Below are 22,610 nucleotides of genomic sequence, written 5' to 3' on the forward strand. Positions count from 1 at the left end.
CGCACCGCAAACAGCTGTTTGTGTAGTGACGGCCGTGCTGGACTGGTGCGCACCATGGCGAGATTGCTCATGGTGGCTTTCCAGCCCATATGGTCACCGGGCTGAGGTAGCTGAATGACAGAACAGTGACTGTCCAGCTGATCAAATTTGGTCTGTCCACAATGATGAAACAATGACCTTACTATCGTGGGTGTGCCCCCCCCCGAGACACTCATGTAGCTGGCGGTCATTGCTTCATTGTGATACGCAAGCCCCTTCACCGCGGCAAGGTAATGATCACGAAGGGGAATTGGCACATGTACATGCCTTTTGTTTTGTTGTTGCAGCTGCAGTGCAGACAGAAAAATTAGGCAGGCATGTACACGCACCAGAAAAAGTATTATAGCGGCCGCTGCTAGCAGCGGCCTTAAAAATTCAGGAATCCACCTGGAGTCCTGGACCCTGTTGGTAGTGGCAGAGAAGGCAGTCAGGCGGCCTGCGGGCAAAGGTGCTATGTGGGGAGCAACTTAGTCTTGGGGCAGGCAGTCACACGGCGTGAAGGCAGAGATGCTGTGTGTGGGGACTGATTTAGTCTTGGGGCGGGCAGTAGCCCTCCGGGATTCATGCCTCATTCATTTTGATAAAGGTGAGGTACTGAACACTTTTGTGACTTAGACGACTTCTCTTCTCAGTGACAATGCCTCCAGCTGCGCTGAAGGTCCTTTCTGACAGGACGCTTGAGGCAGGGCAAGACAGAAGTCGGAAGGCAAATTGTGACAGCTCTGGCCACAGGTCAAGCCTGCACACCCAGTAGTCCATCACTGCTCATACTGTCGATGGTTCTTTCTCTACCATTGTTAAAGAAAGCGCACGGCCAGGGAGTCAGGGTTCGATTCCGGTCCGGAGTTGGAAGTCTGAGAAATGGCTACTACCACCACACATCCAAGGAAGGCAGCAGGCATGGCATGCAAGTCTCGAGGTAGTGACAACAAATAACAATACAGGAGGACTTTCGTGGCCCTGCTGTATATGACACTACTAATCAACTTTACTACCTTTAACGAGAATCTGTTATGGAGGGCAAGTCTGCCATCTATTCAAGTGAAAGGTATGCACTGACTGCCAGGTATAATACAATGTGCAGTCACAGATGCAGTGAAAGGTATGCAGTGACTGTTATTACAACACAACGTGCAGCTGTCACACAGGTGCAGTTAACAGGTATGCTCGGAGTGGTATATTACACACTGTGTGGTCACATAGGTACTGTAAACAATTATGCAATGACTGGTATTACATATGTACACCTGTCACACACACACAGGTATCGGACAGGCACAGTGACACTGCGTGCGCTCACGTAGGTAGGTGGGTGCACTGAAGTAAACAACAGGTAGTAGGTATATGCAGTGATGGGTATTACAATGTGCACCTGTCACACACAGACAGGTACCGAACAGGCACAGTGACACTGCGTGCGCTCACATAGGTAGGTGGGTGCACAGTGAACAACAGGTAGTAGGTATATGCAGTGATAAGTATTACAATGTGCACCTGTCACACACACAGGTAGTCACTGAATGTGCTGGGCCTGGCAGTGGCACACACAGTGGGAATTACCAAGGCTGTCTATGCAACACAAGTGTCAGTGGGACACATACAAAAAAAATAGATCACAAGAACAAGATTAGCTCTCAAAAGAGCTGTTGAGGGGTGCTTTTTTAGCAAAAAGAATCAGCAAGGAGCAAGCTAAGAAGCCTACAAGAGCCTAACTAAGCTTTCCCTATGAGAGTCTGCAGCAGCTTTCCCTTCTCTAATTAATGCGAGTGAGTCCAATGCCTGACGCTGCCTGCCTTTTACAAGGGGAGTGGGACTCCAGGAGGGAGTGTAGCCTAATTAGCTACAATGTGCCTGCTGACTGTGATGTAGAGGGTCAAAGTTGACCCTCATGATGCACTATGGGGGCGAACCGAACTTTCGGAAAAGTTTGCGGTTCTCCGTGATCGCGAACCACAGAAGTTCGCCGGGAACCGTTCGCTGGCGAACCGTTCGGGCCATCTCTAGTAATTATAGCCATCAATGCCCTTTATGCTAGTTACACACCAGGACGTTGCGTTTAGGGGACGTTATAGGGCACATAACGTGCCCCTAACGCAATGCCTGGTGCTCTCTGGTGTGGACGTCGGAGTGAGCCGCGTTGTGCAGCTCACTCTGGCGTCCATGATGCCATGATGCGTACTCTTGGACGCATGCGGCATCACGTGGTCCCGCCCGGCCAATCGCCGCACAGAGCGGCCGCTCCAGGAAGTAAACACTGCATGTCACTGAGTGCAGTGAATATTAATTAGCCATGTGCCCGGCCGCTCTCCCCTCCTTCCCAACATGACTGAGCATGTGCAAACAGTCTAACGCAGCTTAGCCGCATAGAACGCACAGCATGCAGCACTTTCCTGCGTTACAATGTAACGCAACGTGGGCAGTGTGAACAGCCCACTTGTGTTACATTGCTGTGCGTTGGGGGAGCGTTACAGGCTGCACTAACGTGCGCCTGTAACGTCCCTGTGTGCAAGAAGCCTTAATGCAAGGAAAGCATCCAAGCCCCCTTTAAATGCAGATATAGAACTTGCCATAACTACTTCCTGTGGTAATACATTCTATATTTTAATCACTCTTACTGTAAAGATCCCTTTCCTAAATAGATGACAAAAACTTTTTTCCTCCATGAGCAGATCATTTCCCCTAGATCTTTATGCTGGGTACACATGGTGCAATTTCCCATCTGATTGACGGGTAATCTGAAACGAAGTTGCATAGTGTGTCCAAACTGCTACTGATCGATAACGGGATCAATTTTCCTGTGATAACTTCAGAAAATGTATCCCGTTATCAAAAGGGAGCAGATCAGACATAATGGAAATAATCGTCCTATTCCCCTCGATCGGACAGGAAATAGCATTATGTGTACCCAGGATTGCAAAGCATTTAAATTGTCCTCTTGTTTAAATATATATATATACAGTATATATATTGTTGATTAGATCTCCACTAAGGCATATTATCGCCAAACTAAATAAGCCCAGTTTATCTAACCTTTCCTCTGAATAAAGGGGCCCATACACCTAACGATTTTCCCACCGATATACAGCCGATCCGATCACAGTGATCGAATCGGCTGTGAAATCGCCGCACACACCGCTGACAGAACGATCGATTTCCGTCCGAAATCGATCGTTCCCGTTGATCCGTCCATGTGGAAGATTTTTCTCGATCGCCAGCGGGTCGGGAGTGCGCCGATAGCGGCGTTCGAATGCCCGACGACCGTCGCAATACAGCGGGTATACCTTACCTGCTCCGGCCGGCGCGAGTCCCCTGGTCCGCTGTCTTCTTCTCCGCTCTGGACCGTTCCTGCAGCTACACAGAACTTCCTGTCCCGGCAGGAAGTTTAGACAGTAGAGCGCCCTCTACTGTTTAAACTTCCCCTGGACAGGAAGTTCAGTAGCTGCAGGAACGGTCCGGAGCGGAGAAGAAGACAGCGGACCAGGGGACTCGCGCCGGCCGGAGCAGGTAATGTATGAGGGGGGGGGGGGGTGGCAGCAGCGGCAGCTCCACAGATTGTGATCGGTTTCAGGCTGAAATCAATTCACAATCTGTTTGCAGTAAGGTGGCCATACGATCCCTCCCTGATCAGATTCGATCAGAGAGGGATCTATCTGTTGGTCGAATCTGTTGGCAAATCGGCCAGTGTATGGCCACCTTTAGTGAGATCTTCCATCACTTTGATTAATCACTCCACCTCCAAGGAATTTTCCCCTTAAAAGACCAGAACAATTTTCACCTGTTTCACCTTTCCTTCCATTCATTCGCCTATATCTTTATTACTACTTATCACAACAAAACAATCTCTATCTTGCTTTTTTCACCACCAATTAGGCTTTCTTTGGAAGGTACTTTCTGCTAAGAATTATTTTATTCTAACTGCATTTTAATAGAAGAAAAAAAAATAGGAAAAAATGGGACAAAAAACATTATTTCGTCCATTATAGTTTTAAAATAATACATGCTACTGTAATTAAAACCCACACATTTTATTTGCCCATTTGTCACGGTTATTGCAACATTTAACAATTTTCCCTAGTACAATGTATGGCACCAATATTTTATTTGGAAATAAGGGTGCATTTTTCTCTGTTTTGCATCCATCACTAATTACAGTGGGATGCAAAAGTTTGGGCAACCTTGTTAATCGTCATGATTTTCCAGTATAAATCATTGGCTGTTATGATAAAAAATGTGTAATGATCTGCTCTGCTGTCTGCACAGGCAGGCAGCTTTTTGACAATTTTTCAGGTTTATATGCTGCAGGTCCCTGGAAAAGAGACCTGTTTTCATTCTGCAAGTTTCAGACGTGCTGTTCTGGTGAGAGATATGCATCCACTTGTCATGCAAATTGCTTATCTGCTTCCTTTGAAGGCTTGCAGTATAAATACCATTTCCTCCCAGAATTCCCTGCTGGTCATACAGGTTTGGTTCTGCTGGACTTGCCTTGAGTTTCAGCCCCGCTGCTAATTGTTTGCTCAATATTAGCTTAGAGTAGTTTCCTTTGGAGTGCTCTTGCATTCCTTCTATCATAGTCAGGTTGTTTATTATCTGTATTGCCTTGTTCTGTCTTATCTGTTGCGATTGCACTTGCTCAAACGGTGGCTGCCAGTGAATCGCTCTGTCTGTTTGGATCGCATTCGCGTTAGAGGCGGTGGATCTCTCTGTATTCTGTCTGGGAGTGTGGGCCAGAGCAGCGGTTGCTACTGGTTACTCCTTCTGTATGTCTTGTCTGGAACGAACGCTTGCTGTTGTCTGGGTGAGGCGACCGATTAGCAAGCGTTTGCGTTCTCTGCTTGTTTTCATTTTTTGTGTTTCATTTGTTAGTCAGGGTTGGTACGCTTTGTCGCTGTTGCCTTTTACGTGCGTTGACCGTGCCTGGCATGCACTTTGTCGCTATTGAGTTTAACGTGTGGTGATCGCGTGTAGCTAGTCCTGTTTGCTCCTTCATGTTGGATTACAGTTTGTTATTTGGTTCTGTCTTTATCCTTCCTATGCTCTGTCTTTGCTCAGTCTTGTGTCTCTGTTAGCAATCGCCATTCTCGCGATTGCTTTCTCGCTTGGTCTTCGCTGTTGTGTGTCCACCATCACCCGGTGGCGACTAGATTGGTGGACATACATACATTCTGTCTCTGCTCACTCTCTCTCGAGAGGCTATCTTGCCTTGTGTAGCTTCACTTCGTACAATTTCCATCTGGCATCTGTGGCTGTGCACAGGGCTTATTCCTCTGCACTCCACCTGCCGGCTGGAATTCCACTCTACAGGTGCACTTGCACCAAAGCTGGGTTCCCTTTCCAAGCGCTTGTGGAGGATTTTCGCAGTGTCAGCGCATATATTGTGCGCTGACCTCAGAGATAATTCCTCAATCGTGACAAAATGTCAGTTAAATATATCATATAAGAGACACACACAGTGATTGAAATGAAGTTTATTGGATTTACAGAAAGTGCACAATAATTGTTTAAATAATATTAGGCAGGTGCATACATTTGGGCATTTGTCATTTTATTGATTCCAAATACTTTAGAACTAATTATTGGAACTCAAAATGACTTGGTAAGCTCAGTGACCCCTGACTGACTTACATACACAGGTGAATCCAATTATGAGAAAGAGTATTTAAGGGGGACAGTTGTAAGTGTCCATCCTCTTTTAATTTTCTCTGAAGAGTAGCAATATAGGGGTCTCAAAACAACTCTCAAATGACCTGAAGACAAAAATTGTTTACCATCATGGTTTATGGGAAGATTACAGAAAGAGATTTCTGTTTCCACAGTTAGGAACATATTGAGGAAATGGAAGATCACAGGATCAGTTCAAGTTAAGGCTCAAAGTGGCAGACCAAGAAAACTCTCAGTTAGACAGAAGCGACGAATGGTGAGAGCAGTCACAGTCAACCCACAGACCAGCACCAAAGATCTACAACATCATCTTGCTGCAGATGGAGTCACTGTGCATCATTCAACCATTCGGCGCACTTTACACAAGGAGATGCTGTATGCGAGAGTGATGCAGAGGAAGTCTTTTCTCTGCCCACAGCACAAACAGAGTTGCTTGAGGTATGCTAAAGCACATTTGGACAAGCCAGCTTAATTTTGGAATAAGGTGCTGTGGACTGATGAAACTAAAATTGAGTTATTTGGGCATAACAAGGGGCTGTATGCATGGAGGAAAAAGAACACAGCATTCCAAGAAAAACACCTGCTACCTACAGTAAAATATGGTGGTGGTTCCATCATGCTGTGGGGCTGTGTACCCAATGCAGGGGCTGGGAATCTTGTCAAAGTTGAGGGATGCATGGATTCCACTCAGTATCAGCAGATTCTGGAGACCAATGTCCAGGAATCAGTGACAAAGCTGAAGCTGCACCGGGGCTTGATCTTTCAACAAGACAACAACTCTAAACACTGCTCAAAATCCACTAAGGCATTCATGCAGAAGAACAAGAACAACGTTCTGGAATGGCCATCTCAGTCCTCAGACCTGAATATAGTTTAAATCTGTTATGTGAGTTACAGAGAGCTGTCCATTCTCAGAAGCCATCAAACCCGAATGAACCAAAGATGTTTTGTAAAGAGGAATGGTCCAAAATACCTTCACCCAGAATCCAGACTCTCATTGGAACCTACAGGAAGCATTTAGAGGCTGTAATTTCTGCAAAAGAAGGATCTACTAAATATTGATTTCATTTCTTTTTTATGGTGCCCAAATTTATGCACCTGCCTAATTTTGTTGAAACAATTATTTCACACTGTCTGTAAATACAATTAACTTAATTTCACTTCTCAAATATTACTGTCTGCATCTCCTATATGATATATGTAACTGACATTTTTTATCGTAACAACCAACGATTTATTCAGGAAAATCACGACAATTAACAAGGTTGCCCAAACTTTTGCATCCCACTGTACAAGTCCATAATTTATAAAGGAACAGTAATATACCTTCTTCACATACAGTGCTGCCCATAATTATTCATACCCCTGGCAAATTTTGACTTCAAGTTACTTTTATTCAACCAGCAAGTAATTTCTTGATGAGAAATTACATCGTTGTCCCCCAAAAGATAATAAGACGATGTACAAAAGGCATTATTGTGGAAAAAAACATTTCTCAGATTTTATTTAAATTTGAGCAAAAAGTGTCCAGTCCAAAATTATTCATACCCTTCACAAACTGTCGCAGTCTGTGGAAAAATCCAAAGTTCTATACCATTCCAAATAGTCAACGTTTTAACCTTCCTGGCGGTAAGCCCGAGCTGAGCTCAGGCTATGCCGCGCAGGAGGATATCTCAGCCCCCGGTGGGGCAATTCGCCCCATTTAAAGTGCTGTGCACACAGCTAGCACTGTGCTAACCGCGCGCACAGCTTGATCGCTGCGGCGATCGCCCGCACGCAGCGGCGGAAGAGGGCTCCCCCGCCAGAGCCCTGCGCTGCCCGGACCAATGAGTTCCAGGCAGCGCTATGGGCTGGATCAGAGGCGTCTGACGTCAGGACGTCAGCTGACGTCCATGACGTCATTCCGATCATCGCCATGGCGACAGGAGAAGCCAAACAGGGGAACGCGTTATATACGCGTTCCCCTGTTTGCTATTGATGCCGGCGACGATCGCACTAGAGGGACACATGCACCCTCTAGTGGTGTTTCATGTAGCTACCACTCTGGTAGCTTTACATGAAACAAAAACAAAAAATTAAAAAAAATGGATTTCTGCCTATTTGGCAGAATAAATGAACCGCCAAGAGGGTTAAAGCATCCTAATTAACCTTATTAATTGGGAACAGCTGTTTTAATCAATTAACCAAGTGAAAAAAACAGCAGCTCCTTGCAGTTGGTTTGTGGACAGTCATGGCTAAGACAAAGGAGCTCGATGAGGACCTGTGGCTGCACATTGTGGCTGCTCACAAGTCAGGAAAGGGCTACAAAGCCAATTCTAAATGTTTTCAAATTCCAGTGGCTACAGTGCAAAGTATTATTAAAAAATACAAGATGTTCTGCACTGTGAAAAAGCTCAGAGTATGTGGTCGGAAGCCAAAAGTGACAGTGTGCTGGCCAGGAGGATAGTGAGAGAGGTGATAGATAATCCAAGCATCACCACCAAGGCCATCCTGGTGAATCTGGACTCTGCTGGTAGCAATGTCTCAAGGCAGACAATTCCATGGACACTGCTCACTGCTGGGTTTCACTAATGCAGAACGAGGACACCACTTCTCCAGATAAGGCACAGAAAAGCTCGTTTGGCCTTTGCAAATGCTCATCTAGACAAAGCAGAAGACTTCTGGTCTTCTGTGAAACAAAAATTGAATTGTTTGGCCACAATGATGTTTCCTTCATTTTGCATAAAAAGGAGAAGCCTTCGACCCAAAGAACACCATCCCCACTATCAAACATGGTGGTAGGAACCTAATGCTTTGGGGTTGTTTTCTCAGCCAATGGACCAGGGAACCTAATCACAGTAAACGGCACCATGAAAAAAGAGTAATACACGAGGATTTTCAACAACAACATCAGATAGTATGCAGAAAAACGTGGCCTTGGCCACCAATGGACATTTTCAGCATAATTATGACGCTAACACACAGCAAAAGTGGTGAAGAAATGGTTAGCAGACAACAACATTAATGTTTTGGAGTGGCCCAGCCAGAGTCCTGACTTGAATCCAATTGAGAATCTGTAGAGGGAGCTAAAGATCAGGGTGATGGCAAGAAGACTCTACAACCTAAAAGATTTTGAGCTCATTGCTAAAGATGAATGAGCAAAAATACCCATGGAGGCAAGCAAAAAGCTGCATGCAAAAAGATCTGAAATTATAGGAAGCATTTGATTACTGTAATAGCTAAATAAGGCTTTTCTATTGATTATTGAGAAAGGTTTGAATAATTTTGAACTGGACACTTTTCGCTATAATGTAAATAAAAGCTGAGAAATTTTTTTTTCCCATAATAATGCCTCTTGTACATGGTCTTATTTTCTTTTGGGAGACACCTATGTCAAATTACTTGCTGGTTGAATAAAAGCAACTTTAAGTCAAAATTTGCCAGGGGTATGAATAATTATGGGCAGCACTGTACATATTAAAAAAAAAAGTTCACTCCTTAAGGTAACTATTTATGTATTTTTTTAACATTTAAGGTAACTATTGGGGAGTGTGGGAGGTAAGCGGTTAATTCTAAATGGGAAAAAAAAGTTTGTTAATGGAAAAAAAAAAGTTTTTAAATGTAATTTTACTATTTGGTCACAAGATGTCCTTGCGCATAGCTTTTCCTATGCTTAGTATTACTACGAAAACAGGAAGCTATGCGTGGATGTGTAAGTATCGTTTTTTGTGAATGGCGTCGCTGTCTCATAAACGGTGGTGGTCATTCACACAGGGACTTAGATTAATGAATGGGAACTGTGTTCCCATTCATTGATCTCCCGACTAACGATCAGCAGCAGTAACAAGCGCAGGGCGGAGGGGTCGGGGGCAATTATAGTCCGAATACAGGGAATCCCCGACTAATGAACGGCCACAAATGCGAACCACCGGAGTTTTCTCCTAGGTCATATTTTCATAACTTGTAAAATGCCTTTTAAGCGATCAGCAAGCAAAAAAAAATAAATACATTTTGATAGCACTTTTTCGCATACTTTTTGGTACTTTTTCAATTGCAAAGTGTAGAAAAATTATTTTAAACTAGCTGATGGCCCAGCGTTGCCCGGGTATGTATTTGGCTGGTGTTGGCTCCACTCACGTTTTCTAACCCTAACACACAATTACTCAATTACTCAATGACCTAGTTTGTGAGCTTTGCAGTCTTTGTCTTCATCAATAATTTGCAGTCTTCATCAATAATTTGCATTGAAATGAAACAAATCTGATTGGCTGTGGCTCCACCCCCTTTTCTGAATTTGAACCCCAGTCAACCAATGACCAACTATACCAGGTTTGAGGCTTGTTCCATTAACAGTGCAAGAATGGCAGCAATTAAATATTCCCTTGAAAATCAATAGGTGAATTTTGATTGGCTTTTGTAGGTTCCACCCACTTTTCTGAATATTAATCCAGGTCACCCAGTGACCAACTGCGCAAAGTTTGAGAACCCTATCATAAACATTGTAAGAATAACTGCAGTTTACATTTTTCCAAGGAAATTTGTATTTGTCTCCAACCTTCTTTTTGGCTATAGAGATAAAAAGTATCCTATATGTTATTCCAGGTAATGTACTAAGTGTGTGCCAAATTTCATTCAAATCCATTCAGCCATTGTGTGATGGAGTAACAAACATCCAAACATCCATACTTTCGCATTTATAATATTAGTGAGATATAAGATGAAAAATTATCTACTAGGAGAAAACGTAGCCTCCCTGGTGTTCTGATTTCCCAGGAATTCAGTGCAAAAAGTGGTTCAATAAATTTCCAATAATTTTCAACCTTTTTTTTTCCAATCAATTTTTTAAAAATATTGAATTCAATACAGGTTATTGTATTGAATTCAACTTAAAAAAAAATGTTTGCAGTGAGATGTTGATGCTGTGTGACCCTGGTGTCATCAACGCCGATCGGCGGGGGACATGTCATCGCTGAGGGAGAAGCAAAATCCGTACACGGACATGGAAAACGGCACTGGGGAAGCTATCAGAGGTACGTGACGAGGGATCAGCACGCCAATGGTGAGTATAAGACCCAGATGTGAAGGCAGGTGTATAGGGAGCCACATGTAGCCAGGTGTCAGGGTAGCCAGGAGTGTAGCCAGATGTCAGGGAAGCCAGATGTCAGGATAGTCAGGAGTGTAGCCAGATGTCAGGGTAGCCAGATGTCAGGGTAATCAGGAGTGTAGCCAGATGTCAGGGTAGCCAGATGTCAGGATAGTCAGGAGTGTAGCCAGATGTCAGGGTAGCCAGATGTCAGGATAGTCAGGAGTGTAGCCAGATGTCAGGGTAGCCAGATGTCAGGATAGTCAGGAGTGTAGCCAGATGTCAGGGTAGCCAGATGTCAGGATAGTCAGGAGTGTAGCCAGATGTCAGGGTAGCCAGATGTCAGGATAGTCAGGAGTGTAGCCAGATGTCAGGGTAGCCAGATGTCAGGATAGTCAGGAGTGTAGCCAGATGTCAGGGTAGCCAGGAGTGTAGCCAGATGTCAGGGTAGTCAGATGTCAGGATAGTCAGGAGTGTAGCCAGTTATGGGTAGCCAAGTGTGTAGCCAGGTATATAGGGTGCCAGGTTTAGCCAGTTATAGGGAGTTAGGTGTAGCCAGTTATAGGGTGCCAGGTGTAGCCAGGTATATAGGGGAGCCAGGTATATAGGGTGCCAGGTGTAGCCAGGAGTATAGGGTGCCAGATGTCCCCTCCCTCCCGATCTCCTCCCCTCGATCCTCACTTTTGGGCTGGGGGATCCCCCTCTGCGGGTGGGGGTTCCCCCTTCTGTGCGGGGTATTTTGGGCTGGGGGATCCCCCTCTGCGGGTGGGGGGATCCCCCTTCTGTGCGGGGTGTTTTGGGATGGGGGATCCCCCTCTGCGGGTGGGGGGATCCCCCTTCTGTGCGGGGTATTTTGGGATGGGGGATCCCCCTCTGCGGGTGGGGGGATCCCCCTTCAGTGCGGGGTATTTTGGGATGGGGGATCCCCCTCTGCGGGTGGGGGGATCCCCCTTCTGTGCAGCGTGCGAGTGGCCTCTACCCCTCCCCCCCCATCCACGCTCCCCCCTTCCCTGTCTAAGCCCTTTGAGCAAATAGAACTACTCACCCAGGGGCCCTCTCCAGCGCAGCACTTCTTCCTCCATCGCAAAGTCCCGTCTGTTTACAGTTACATTACGAGACTTGGTGACGTCACCAAGTCTCGTAATGTAACTGTAAACAGACGGGACTTTGCGATGGAGGAAGAAGTGCTGCGCTGGAGAGGGCCCCTGGGTGAGTAGTTCTATTTGCTCAAAGGGCTTAGACAGGGAAGGGGGGGGAGCGAGGATGGGGGGGGAGGGGTAGAGGCCACCCGCACGCCGCACAGAAGGGGGATCCCCCCACCCGCAGAGAGGGATCCCCCAGCCCAAAATACCCCGCACACAAGGGGGATCCCCCCACCCGCAGAGGGGGATCCCCTAGCCCAAAATACCCCGCACAGAAGGGGGATCCCCCCACCCGCAGAGGGGGATCCCCCAGCTCAAAATACCCCGCACAGAAGGGGGATCCCCCCACCCGCAGAGGGGGATCCCCCATCCCAAAATACCCCGCACAGAAGGGGGATCCCCCCACCCGCAGAGGGGGATCCCCCAGCCCAAAATACCCCGCACAGAAGGGGGATCCCCACGCTCGCCCTAGCACATTCTCTCCCTAGGGATTCCCTAGGGAGAAGCATGCAGCAGCCTTCAGAGGCTGCTGCAGCGCTGCTGATCACAGCGTGAGAGGGGAAAGTGCAGGACGAGCTGAGCTCGTCCAAAACATTTCCAGCAAGTTTTCTTTGGACGACCTCAGCTCGTCCAGAACGCTAGGCAGGTTAAAGAGAATCTGTATTAAAAAAAATGCCCCTGGGGGGTACTCACCTCGGTAGGGGGAAGCCTCTGGATCCTATTGAGGCTTTCCCTGTCCTCCTCTGTCCCACGGTGGTCTGTGTCTGCCCTTCAGAACAATTTGTCAGGCTGTGCAATATTTACCTTCACTGGCTCCAGTAGGTGGCACAGTTGCGGCCCTCCGCACAGAAATAGACAAAAATAGCTGATCCCAGTTGGGTCCGCTCTATTGTGCAGGCTATTTCCGCCTATTTTGGAGCCGAGAGCCGCTACTGCACCTGTGCTGGAGCCGGGAAGGTAAATATTTACATCCTTGCCGGTTCGGGGAGCTGTATCGCCGCCGCCGTGTTACACAGGAGGAGGACATGGGAAGCCTCGATGGGATCCAGAGGCTTCCCCCTCCCGAGGTGAGTACCCCCTAGGGGCATTTTTTAGTAATACAGATTATCTTTAAGAGAAAAAGTTAATTGCATATGGGTCATGGTCTTTTTGAAAAAAATATTTTCTTTTTACTTGTTCCTAATTTACGGCCATCCATACTGGTGGATTGTTCGTAAAGCAGACATTCATAAGTCGGGGACTACCTGTATTGCATTTTTTTTCTAAATTTGAATGCCTGCAATCTTAATGTAACACACAACACTAAAACTTTTGCATCCACCTGTTACACACTTGGACAACAAGCATGCTCAAACTCCTCTGCCTGCTGACACATCCATTCACATCCTACTTTACTTTCACCTCTTCGACACCCTCTACCCTGCTCACCCCTTCTCTTCCTTGCCTCCATGTCTGCAGCACCCACCACAGATGCTGACCATACTGCAGCATCAGAAATAAATAGACCAATAGGAATGCTGAAATACTGAATTTCCTACCTGACTTAATTTGAATTTGCCCACAGATTTCCCATTGGTTGATATCATAGATCAATACGAAGCCCCAATGGCCATTTCCAAAGCTCCCTGATCAATTTACCAGCAGGGACAGAGAGCACTGCTCTGCAATCAAGACAAGACAAGACAAATAACATTTATATCGCGCTTTTCTCCTGGCGGACTCAAAGATTATAGAAGTAAGGAGGCCGAAGAATTCTGGGTGATGCATAGGTAAGGACACTATTTGCATTAAGTTTGTATGTTGTCCTGTTCTCCCCATGTCTGGGTGGGTTTCCTCCCACATCTCAAACACATAGAAAACTGAAATGGCTTCCTCATAAATTGGCTTCACTCTATGATAAAAATATGACTATTGATTATAAGATAATATGATTATCTTATGAGCCCCTGTAATGGACAGCTATATAAACTATATAATCTGTTAAGTGTCAACGGTATATAAATCATAAATAAAGAGTAGAATAACAGAAGAAGAAATAAGGCAGAAAAGCAAATAAGCAAGAAGAAGAGTGCAGTTGAAAATGATGGCTATGGCTCTATAACTTCAGTATGTGCCGGTGGGTGAAAGAGTGACAGCATGGTGTGCGAAGCCACCAAAGGCCCTTTTTCATTCGTGCAGAGTGTCACAATGGAGTGAGTAGATCATAGGCCATGTAGTAACGTTGAGACACCAGCTGAACACGTGCTAAACGGCATCCACTGAACTGAATGGAGGAGTGGAGATTGGGCATTAAGCACAAGCATCTGGAAAATGCCTCTGCATCAGCCAGGTGGCAGTGAGAGAGACTAATCACACTGGATTTGGTGTTTATGCTTGTACCCAAAACTCTGACTGAGTGGAAGCTGCCTCATATTGAGAGCCTAACTTCGATCCATTGATCTTGTTCATGGTGAATGAGACATATTCCATAACCTTGCAATTAGATTGAAGTAAAAGACTGGAGTGATCCAATCAGATTTTTATTACCAACTTGCCTCCATAAGCCAAAGTGAGAGAGGGAGGTCCATTTGAGGCAAGGTGCAAGTTACTTTGTTTGCTGTTATTGAAGTCCTGGGCCTATCTGTTGCTAGGATTAGTGCGGACAGCGGACAAAATATTGGAAGAGATCTCACCATTTACAATAGGAAGCAATTCAGACAGATATGGCCAGTTGTGTAAGGTAAGGTAGCATGAAAGTGAGTATGCTGCTTACAGGTGGTCGACCCTGCTACTGTATGTCCAAACTTTTGTTTTTTTAACATGATTTGTGGAGATATAGGGCTTGATCACTAAACCGTGATAAGACAAATATCACACCTTATCAAAGATTATCACACGTTATCAAAAGTTATCACACATTATCAAAGTTAACACGCCTTATCAGAATAGCATAGCGAGCACTACGAACGTTGCTTGCTTATTGGCAATGGTACTCGTCCTGCCCTGAGCCCCTGCGGGTTCATGGCGCTCGCTATGCTACTCTAATAAGGCACGTTAACTTTGATAACGTGTGATAACTTTTGATAACATGTGATAACTTTAATAAGGTATGATATTTGTCTTATCGCGGTTTAGTAAATCAAGCACATAGTGTGCATTTAATAAAGGCGTTCAGGAACTTGTTCAGTTGCACTGATTGTGGCCAGAACCATTTTTCCTCTGTTTCTTTTTTTTATACACATAAAGAGTAACACTTTTAAAGCCATTGGAATGGGACATTGAATGCATGGCTGAGGAGAGATACCACTGCTGAGAAGCAAGGAGGTGAGTTACCACTCAACTATGTTTATGACTCTGAAGTTCTGCCAAATGGCCTCAGCCAAGTGGGGCACTCAGGGGTGTGGGGGGGGGGGGGTCGCTTTGGTAGTATTCTTTCAAAGAAGAATCAATTGTGATACTTCTCAGGTCACTCAGGGTATAGGTCAGTAGGCTGTAGGACAGTGACAATCACCAAAGACTTGATCGTGGTATCATGTCAGTAGGAACCTGGCACTAATTAGAGGACCAAGTACTACTGTAGAGGAAACCTACTCTACAGGCAATTTTATGAAAATGGTCACAGATGGGCTTCTTGGCAAATACCTAAAATCAGTTAATTATTGCAGTGTGAACCAATTAATTTCACTCATGATGTCCAGGTCTGAACACATTTCTACTTTTGTGGATTTCTATTTCTTACATTTTGTTTCTCTTGAGTCATTTGCATGAGCATTGCTAATAAAAGTCAGATGCATTCACTGAAATAGCCAATGAATGCTCACCCATAGAGGCATGTAATAGATCACCACATGTGATATATAAAATTGCATTCTAGCTTTTTCTTTTAATAGCTGTTATAATTTAATCTTCAGCTGTATTGTCAAATAAATAACAGAATGTTATCAGCATCCAATTAGCAGGCTTTTTCATTTATGTGTTACACAGAAATAGGAGCCAAAAACTTATGGCAAGTAAGGTCACTTGATACAACACAATAGTTTTTGTGTTTAGACAAGGTTTTTGATAAATTTGGATATATCTCCTTGAGTATTCTATATTTTATTTATGCGTCATAAAATATGCAACATAAGACATCACTAAATGAGGAGCAGCTGAATTCCCTAACACAGTCCTCCTAACCTAGAAACAATCTTAGATTTTTTTTTCCTAATTCATTATATCTGTTAAGAGAGAATGGGCTTCTCAATACAGCATTTATTGATTTTAAACAGCACACTGCTACACTTCTGACTGGAAAGCTTTCTGATTGAACTAGATATTACATCGTTATGTTTTCTAGTACTACTAGCTAACTGAAACCAGAGGAATTGTAATTCACACATAGCTGATGTTTCTTGCACCCAAGGAAGGTAGGATAACTACTGTATACAGTATATAGAAAATAGAAAGGCCCTTATTCAATTCACTTTTTCTCCTAGAAGATTGCCACATTTTTTTATCTTTTGTTTAAAATAACTTTTCAGCACTCTGCAATTCAAAAAGTATCAAAAAGTAGGTGAAAATTACTGTCCTAATTATTCTTTTTTGCTTTCTGGTGTTTTAAACAGACCTGAGATGGAGGCACAGCAAATACCTAGGGCTCCTCCAGCCCCCTTCGGCCTGATCCTCCGCCGCCTCCTTGTTTGTCCGCAATCCTCCTGGTAATTTCGGATGGGAGCATTCTGCGCCTGCGCAGTACTACTACGCAGGCACAGAACACTCCCAGCAACGGGAGAAGAATGGGACATGTGTGCATGGCTGGGATACACTTGCGCAGTAGGCCCCGACTACCAAAGTCACTGGGAGGAATTGCGGACGAACAAGAAGGCAGCGGAAGACGGTGGGGGAGTGATCAGGCCAAAGGGGGCTGGGGGAAGCCCCAGGTATATATCCATTATTGCTTTGCCGCCATCTCAGGTTTTCTTTAAAATACATTTTATTGATAAGGTTTGAAAATATCATATAGGAGAAAACGTGAATTGAATAAGGGCTATTGTGCTATTGTCTCTCTTTTTTAACATTAAGGGCTGGAACCCACAAGGGCGATTTTCTGAGCATTTCGTGAGGGTTACAAAATGCTAGTGTTTTCCCAAAACGCTCAGCTAATGTAAGTGGATGGGTCAACTTCCACTGTAGCGTTTGGGAATCCTAAAATCGCAAACGCAGGACATGCAGCCTTTTTGGAGCGTTAGCGCTTCAATGTTAAGTATGTAAGCGCTGCGCAATCGCTGTGAAAACGCAATGGCGCGCGTTTTGTTAGCGTTTTTAAAATGCAGAAAGTACCCAGAAGGCTTACAGCTTCCCAGAATGCTATAAGATAAGGTTTCTGTTTCCTGTGGTAGAACGGAAGTGCGACAGAGCTGCAGGCTGTGTGGAAAGTGGATTCTCTTAGGGCAATGTCTAGAAAAAAATGGTTTACAACGGAGGATGTCATCTCCAAAGTGCAGCCACATGAAGTCCTGTACAAGAAAACTAACAGAGACTACAAAGTGAACCAGCTAGCCAACGAATTATGGGCAAAAATAGCAAAGGAACTGTATGAGGAGGCTGGATTGACATGGAATATGCTGTCACCCAAACTTCAGGATACAAAAAATGAGTACCTTTTGTATGTATAAATGATGTCAATAGTCTCTCTCTCTCTGTCAGATATATATATATATATATATATATATATATATATATATATATATATATATATATTGTGAGGGATCAGCTGCAAATGGTGAGTACTCAGCGGGAGATAGCAGCACAGACAGGTGTATTTTCCAAAACAAACAATAGTTTATTGGACAGCAGGCTTCTTAAACAGCAGTCTTTTGGCAGTTTGTAAAGTACAGTTCAAATGAAAACAAAAAGGCCAGTCCAGGCCAGCAGCTTACATTCAGCTTTCAATATCAGGAACACACCAAACTCCATGTGCAGCCTGCACTTTCTCTCCAGAGCACAACCAGCTTCCTGGAAACAAACGTGAAGTCTTTCTCAGCAGACTTCCAGACCTTGCTGGTCACACCCTCTCTCTCTCCTCCTACTCCAGCCTTTCAAAGCTGCTCTGTTAACCCTGTGTGTCCTGACTCCAGCAGAAGCCCACATACACAGAGCAAACGATCCACCCAGGATCTGGCGACCAGATGCGCCCGCCCACTCTGCATCTGGTCAGCTCCGGACCCAAGTAAGGTTTTTAACCTCTGTCCATGTGACAGACAGCCAAAACCTTTTTTATTCCGGAGCTGCTACTGGATGTAGCGTCTGATCCCAGGTGGAATGTACCTCCCATCCAACACAACCTGGGACAAATCGATTACCTCCTGGGTATCGACTTTGTCACATACTCCCCCCCTCCGTTCGATCCCGTGGGATCGGACACAGTCTGCGGCAAGACAGAATGCCCTTGATAGAGCATCTGCATTGCCATGCAGTCTTCCAGCTCTGTGCTCCACAGAAAAATTAAAGGGCTGTAATGCCAGAAACCAGCGCGTTACCCTTGCATTTTTCTCCTTGTTTTGAGACATCCATGTGAGAGGAGCATGGTCGGTAATGAGGCGAAAGCGACGGCCCAAGAGATAGTACCGTAGAGCCTCGAGTGCCCACTTGATGGCCAGACACTCCCGCTCCACGATACTATATCTTTCTTCGGCTGCGGTCAGCCTTCGACTCAGATACACAACTGGGTGCTCCTCTCCATTGACGATTTGGGATAGGACTGCTCCTAACCCCACAGCTGAAGCATCTGTCTGTACCAGAAACTCTTTTTTAAAATCAGGCGTGACCAAGACTGGACCCCTGCACAATGCCTCCTTAAGACCTTGAAAGGCTTCTTCAGCCTTCTGTCCCCATGGACCCATGGAGGAACTTTTCCCTTTTGTGAGGTTTGTAATGGGAGTGGCCAAAGTGGCAAAATTTGGAATGAACCTCCTATAATAGCCCACCAAACCTAAGAAGGTCCTGACCTGCTTTTTCGTGGTAGGCCTAGGCCAGTCCCTTATGGCCTCCACTTTCTGCACTTGGGGCTTAATCAGACCTCTCCCAATTGTGTACCCCAGGTAACGAGCCTCCTCCAACCCTACTGCACACTTCTTGGGGTTCGCTGTCAGTCCCGCCTTTCTAATGGCATCCAGGATCGCCTGGACTTTCGGAAGGTGGCTTTCCCAATCTGTACTGAAGACGACCACGTCGTCCAAATAAGCCGCAGCATACCGCTGATGCGGCCTGAGGATCTTGTCCATCATCCTTTGAAAGGTGGCTGGGGCCCCTTGCAACCCAAACGGCATCCTGACATACTGAAACAGCCCTTGGGGAGTCGAGAAGGCTGTCTTCTCCTTGGCTGATTCAGTTAAGGGCACCTGCCAATATCCCCGGGTCAGATCTAAGGTGGTGACATATCTTGCGGGGCCCAGCCTTTCGACTAACTCATCTACCCTTGGCATAGGGTAGGCATCAAATTTTGATACCTCATTCAACTTTCTGAAGTCATTACAGAAACGAATGGAACCGTCAGGCTTCGGAACTAGCACTATGGGGCTATTCCATTCGCTGTTGGACTCCTCAATAACCCCCAGTTCCAGCATTCTTTCTACTTCCCCTGCTATGGCCTGTCTGCGAGCTTCAGGTATTCTATAAGGTTTAAGGCAGACCTGTACATGGGGCTCAGTCACAACATCATGCCTGATGACTTGGGTACAACCTGGAAGTTCCGAGAACACCTCTCGATTCCGTAAGAGGAACTCTCGGACCTCCCGTTTCTGTGAAACAGACAGCGTCTCAGCCACCTGTACCAACTCTATTCCACCCTTGGTGGATTCTTGAGTAACCTGGGAAGCTGCAAGGGCCACCCTCTCTTTCCAGGGTTTCAGTAAATTCACATGATATATCTGTTCTGGCTTCCTCCGGCCAGGCTGGTAAACCCGGTAATTCACCTCCCCGACCTTTTCAATAATCTCATATGGACCTTGCCACTTAGCCAAAAACTTGCTTTCAACCGTGGGAACCAACACCAGGACCCGATCCCCAGGACTGAAAGCTCGAACCTTTGCTGATTTATTATAAACACGAGACTGTGCCTCCTGGGCATGTTGCAAATGCTCTCTGACTAAAGGCATCACCGCTGCAATCCTATCTTGCATACCAGACACATGTTCAACAATACTTCTGTAGGGGGTGGCCTCTTGCTCCCAGGTTTCTTTGGCTATATCCAGAATTCCCCGTGGGCATCGCCCATACAACAACTCAAACGGCGAAAAACCTGTGGAAGACTGAGGGACCTCCCGAATTGCAAACATTAGGTAGGGCAAAAGGCAATCCCAATCTTTGCCATCCTTGTCCACTATTTTCTTTAACATATTTTTTAAGGTTTTGTTGAATCTTTCCACAAGCCCGTCCGTTTGAGGGTGGTACACTGAAGTACGAATCTGATCGATCTTCATCAGTTTACACACTTCTTTCATCAATTTAGACATAAATGGGGTACCCTGGTCTGTCAAAATTTCCTTTGGCAAACCTACTCTGGTGAACATGTGGAACAACTCACGTGCAATCACTTTAGACGACGTATTTCTGAGGGGAACCGCTTCTGGGTAGCGAGTGGCATAGTCCACTACCACCAGAATGTATTGGTGACCACGCGCTGATCAAACCAATGGCCCCACTAGGTCCATGGCTATCCTTTCGAAGGGAACTTCGATAATGGGCAAGGGGACGAGCGGACTTCGAAAATGGGGAGCCGGAGCACATCTTTGGCACTCGGGACAGGATTCACAGTAAGCTTTTACATCTCCATGTACCCCAGGCCAAAAGAATCGCTGCAGGACTCGGTCCCTAGTTTTTTCGGTACCCAAATGTCCCCCCAGGGCATGTTTGTGCGCTAGGTCTAGGACCATTGGGCGATACGACTTGGGGACCACGAGTTGTTCCACAACCTCACCCTGAATTTTACAAACCTGGTACAGCAAGTCTGACTGTACCGCCAAATGAGGAAATACTTTCTCAGCCCCGACCACTTGGGGTTCACCGTTCAACACCTTGACATTTTCCCACGCTTTTGCCAGCGTAGGATCCCTTAACTGGGCAGTCCCAAAGTTATCCCGAGACACCTCCAGCTCTGGTAGGACCGAGCCCTCAGAGGTCTCTGGGGATAACTCAGAGTCCCCAGCAAACACCTCCAAGGGAGAAAACATTTCATTACCATCAATTTCTGTATTGTTTTTAGATTCCAGCTCTCTTGAGCCTCCACAGTTATCCCCTTCCCACAAGTTCCAGAACAGTGGAAAGTCCCTCCCCAGGATGACACTATGTGCCAAGTTCGGGCTCACCACTATTTCCTGAGTGGCAGGTCCACAGTTTGTTTCAATGGTGAGAAGGGCGGTGGGGTATTGTTTAGAGTCCCCATGAACACATTGTACTGTGACCCGACGATTCCCCAGCCAGGCCGGGTCCACTAAACTGGAATGCACCAGGGTCACCAAGCTACCAGAGTCTAAGAGAGCCTGGACAGTTTTTCCAGCAATTTTTACCACCGCCAAATGAGAGTCACAGCTTGCGATATACACAGGTCGCGCAAACAAGGACCTGCGACGAGTGTAATCGCACTCCATGGGTTCAACTGCCTGAGGACAGTTAGCAGCAATATGTCCCCACTCTTTACATTGCCAACATTGTACCGGGGATCGACTTCTTACCATTGTGCCTGGTCGACCTTGGCCTGCAGAGCTTGGCTCACTGACCACACCCCCCACAAAGTCAGCTTTTGTCTTACCAGTTCCCTGGGGTGCTGCCAGTCTCCGGGTAGCTGAGCGCTGTCCTGTGGCCCAAGCCAAAGAGTCCTCTGCAGCCAGATAACGTTCCAGCAGCGCAATGGACTGTGGATCTGCATGACTCACCCACCTTCGCAAAGCCGGCGGTAGGGAGCGCAAGAAACAGTCAATGGTAACTCTTTCGACGACCTCCGGAGCTGTTAACTTCTCAGGTTCCAACCACTTCTTTACCAAGTGGATTAGATCGTGCATCTGGGACCTTGGAGAGCATCCGGCTGAATAGGACCACTGGTGAACTCGCTGGGCTCGCACCGCCGGGGTGACACCAAGTCTACGCAGGATCTCCCCCTTCAGCTTGTCATAGTCTTTAGCATCCTCTAGGGCAAGGTCGAAGTAGGCCTTTTGAGCATCCCCAGTCAGGAACGGAGCTACCAATCCTGCCCATTGCGTTTTAGGCCAGGCTTCCCTCTCCGCTGTCCTCTCAAAGGTATGGAGGAACGCCTCGACATCATCATGGGGAGTCAGCTTCTGCAAGAAGTGGCTTGCGCGGATGGTGCCTCCACTGCCAGGTACCAGCAGCTGTCCCTCTTGGTTCCGAGCCACAAGTTGTTGCACCAACTCACTCACTGTTTTCCTGTCAGCCTCAGCAGTCTGACGATCGGCCTCCGCAGCTGCAGCCAGACTCTCACACAGGGCCACGGCTTGCTGCTGTACTGCCTCTGTATGTTGTTGCAGGGCTGTGTTTGTTTTCCGCTGCTCAGCATTAGCCTGTTGCAAGGCCGCATTCGCTAACACCAGCTGCTTCACCATTTCATCCATGCTGCTGTTCAAACTTTTAAATCTTACGCCAAACACACTGTCGCTGTAGGCATGCTAAGTTGCCCGCATCCGAGCACCAATTGTGAGGGATCAGCTGCAAATGGTGAGTACTCAGCGGGAGAT

At 46.2% G+C, this 22,610-nt stretch overlaps 1 protein-coding gene and 1 long non-coding RNA gene across 3 annotated transcripts in view; one reads left to right on the plus strand and one right to left on the minus strand.

Moving 5' to 3' along the window:
* The window catches only part of LOC137546804 (potassium voltage-gated channel subfamily A member 3-like), a 122,851-nt gene that overhangs the window by 66,222 nt on the left and 34,019 nt on the right, over positions 1-22,610 (minus strand). The window lies entirely within an intron of this gene.
* The window catches only part of LOC137544474 (uncharacterized), a 35,430-nt gene continuing 26,297 nt past the window's right edge, over positions 13,478-22,610 (plus strand). The window contains exons 1-2 of the long non-coding RNA XR_011025871.1: positions 13,478-13,670; positions 15,127-15,204. This is a non-coding gene — a long non-coding RNA (uncharacterized lncRNA). The remainder of the gene's footprint in view (positions 13,671-15,126; positions 15,205-22,610) is intronic.

This window comes from Hyperolius riggenbachi, chromosome 2 (genome assembly GCF_040937935.1).
Source record: "Hyperolius riggenbachi isolate aHypRig1 chromosome 2, aHypRig1.pri, whole genome shotgun sequence".
In the NCBI taxonomy this organism is placed as follows: Eukaryota; Metazoa; Chordata; class Amphibia; order Anura; family Hyperoliidae; genus Hyperolius; species Hyperolius riggenbachi.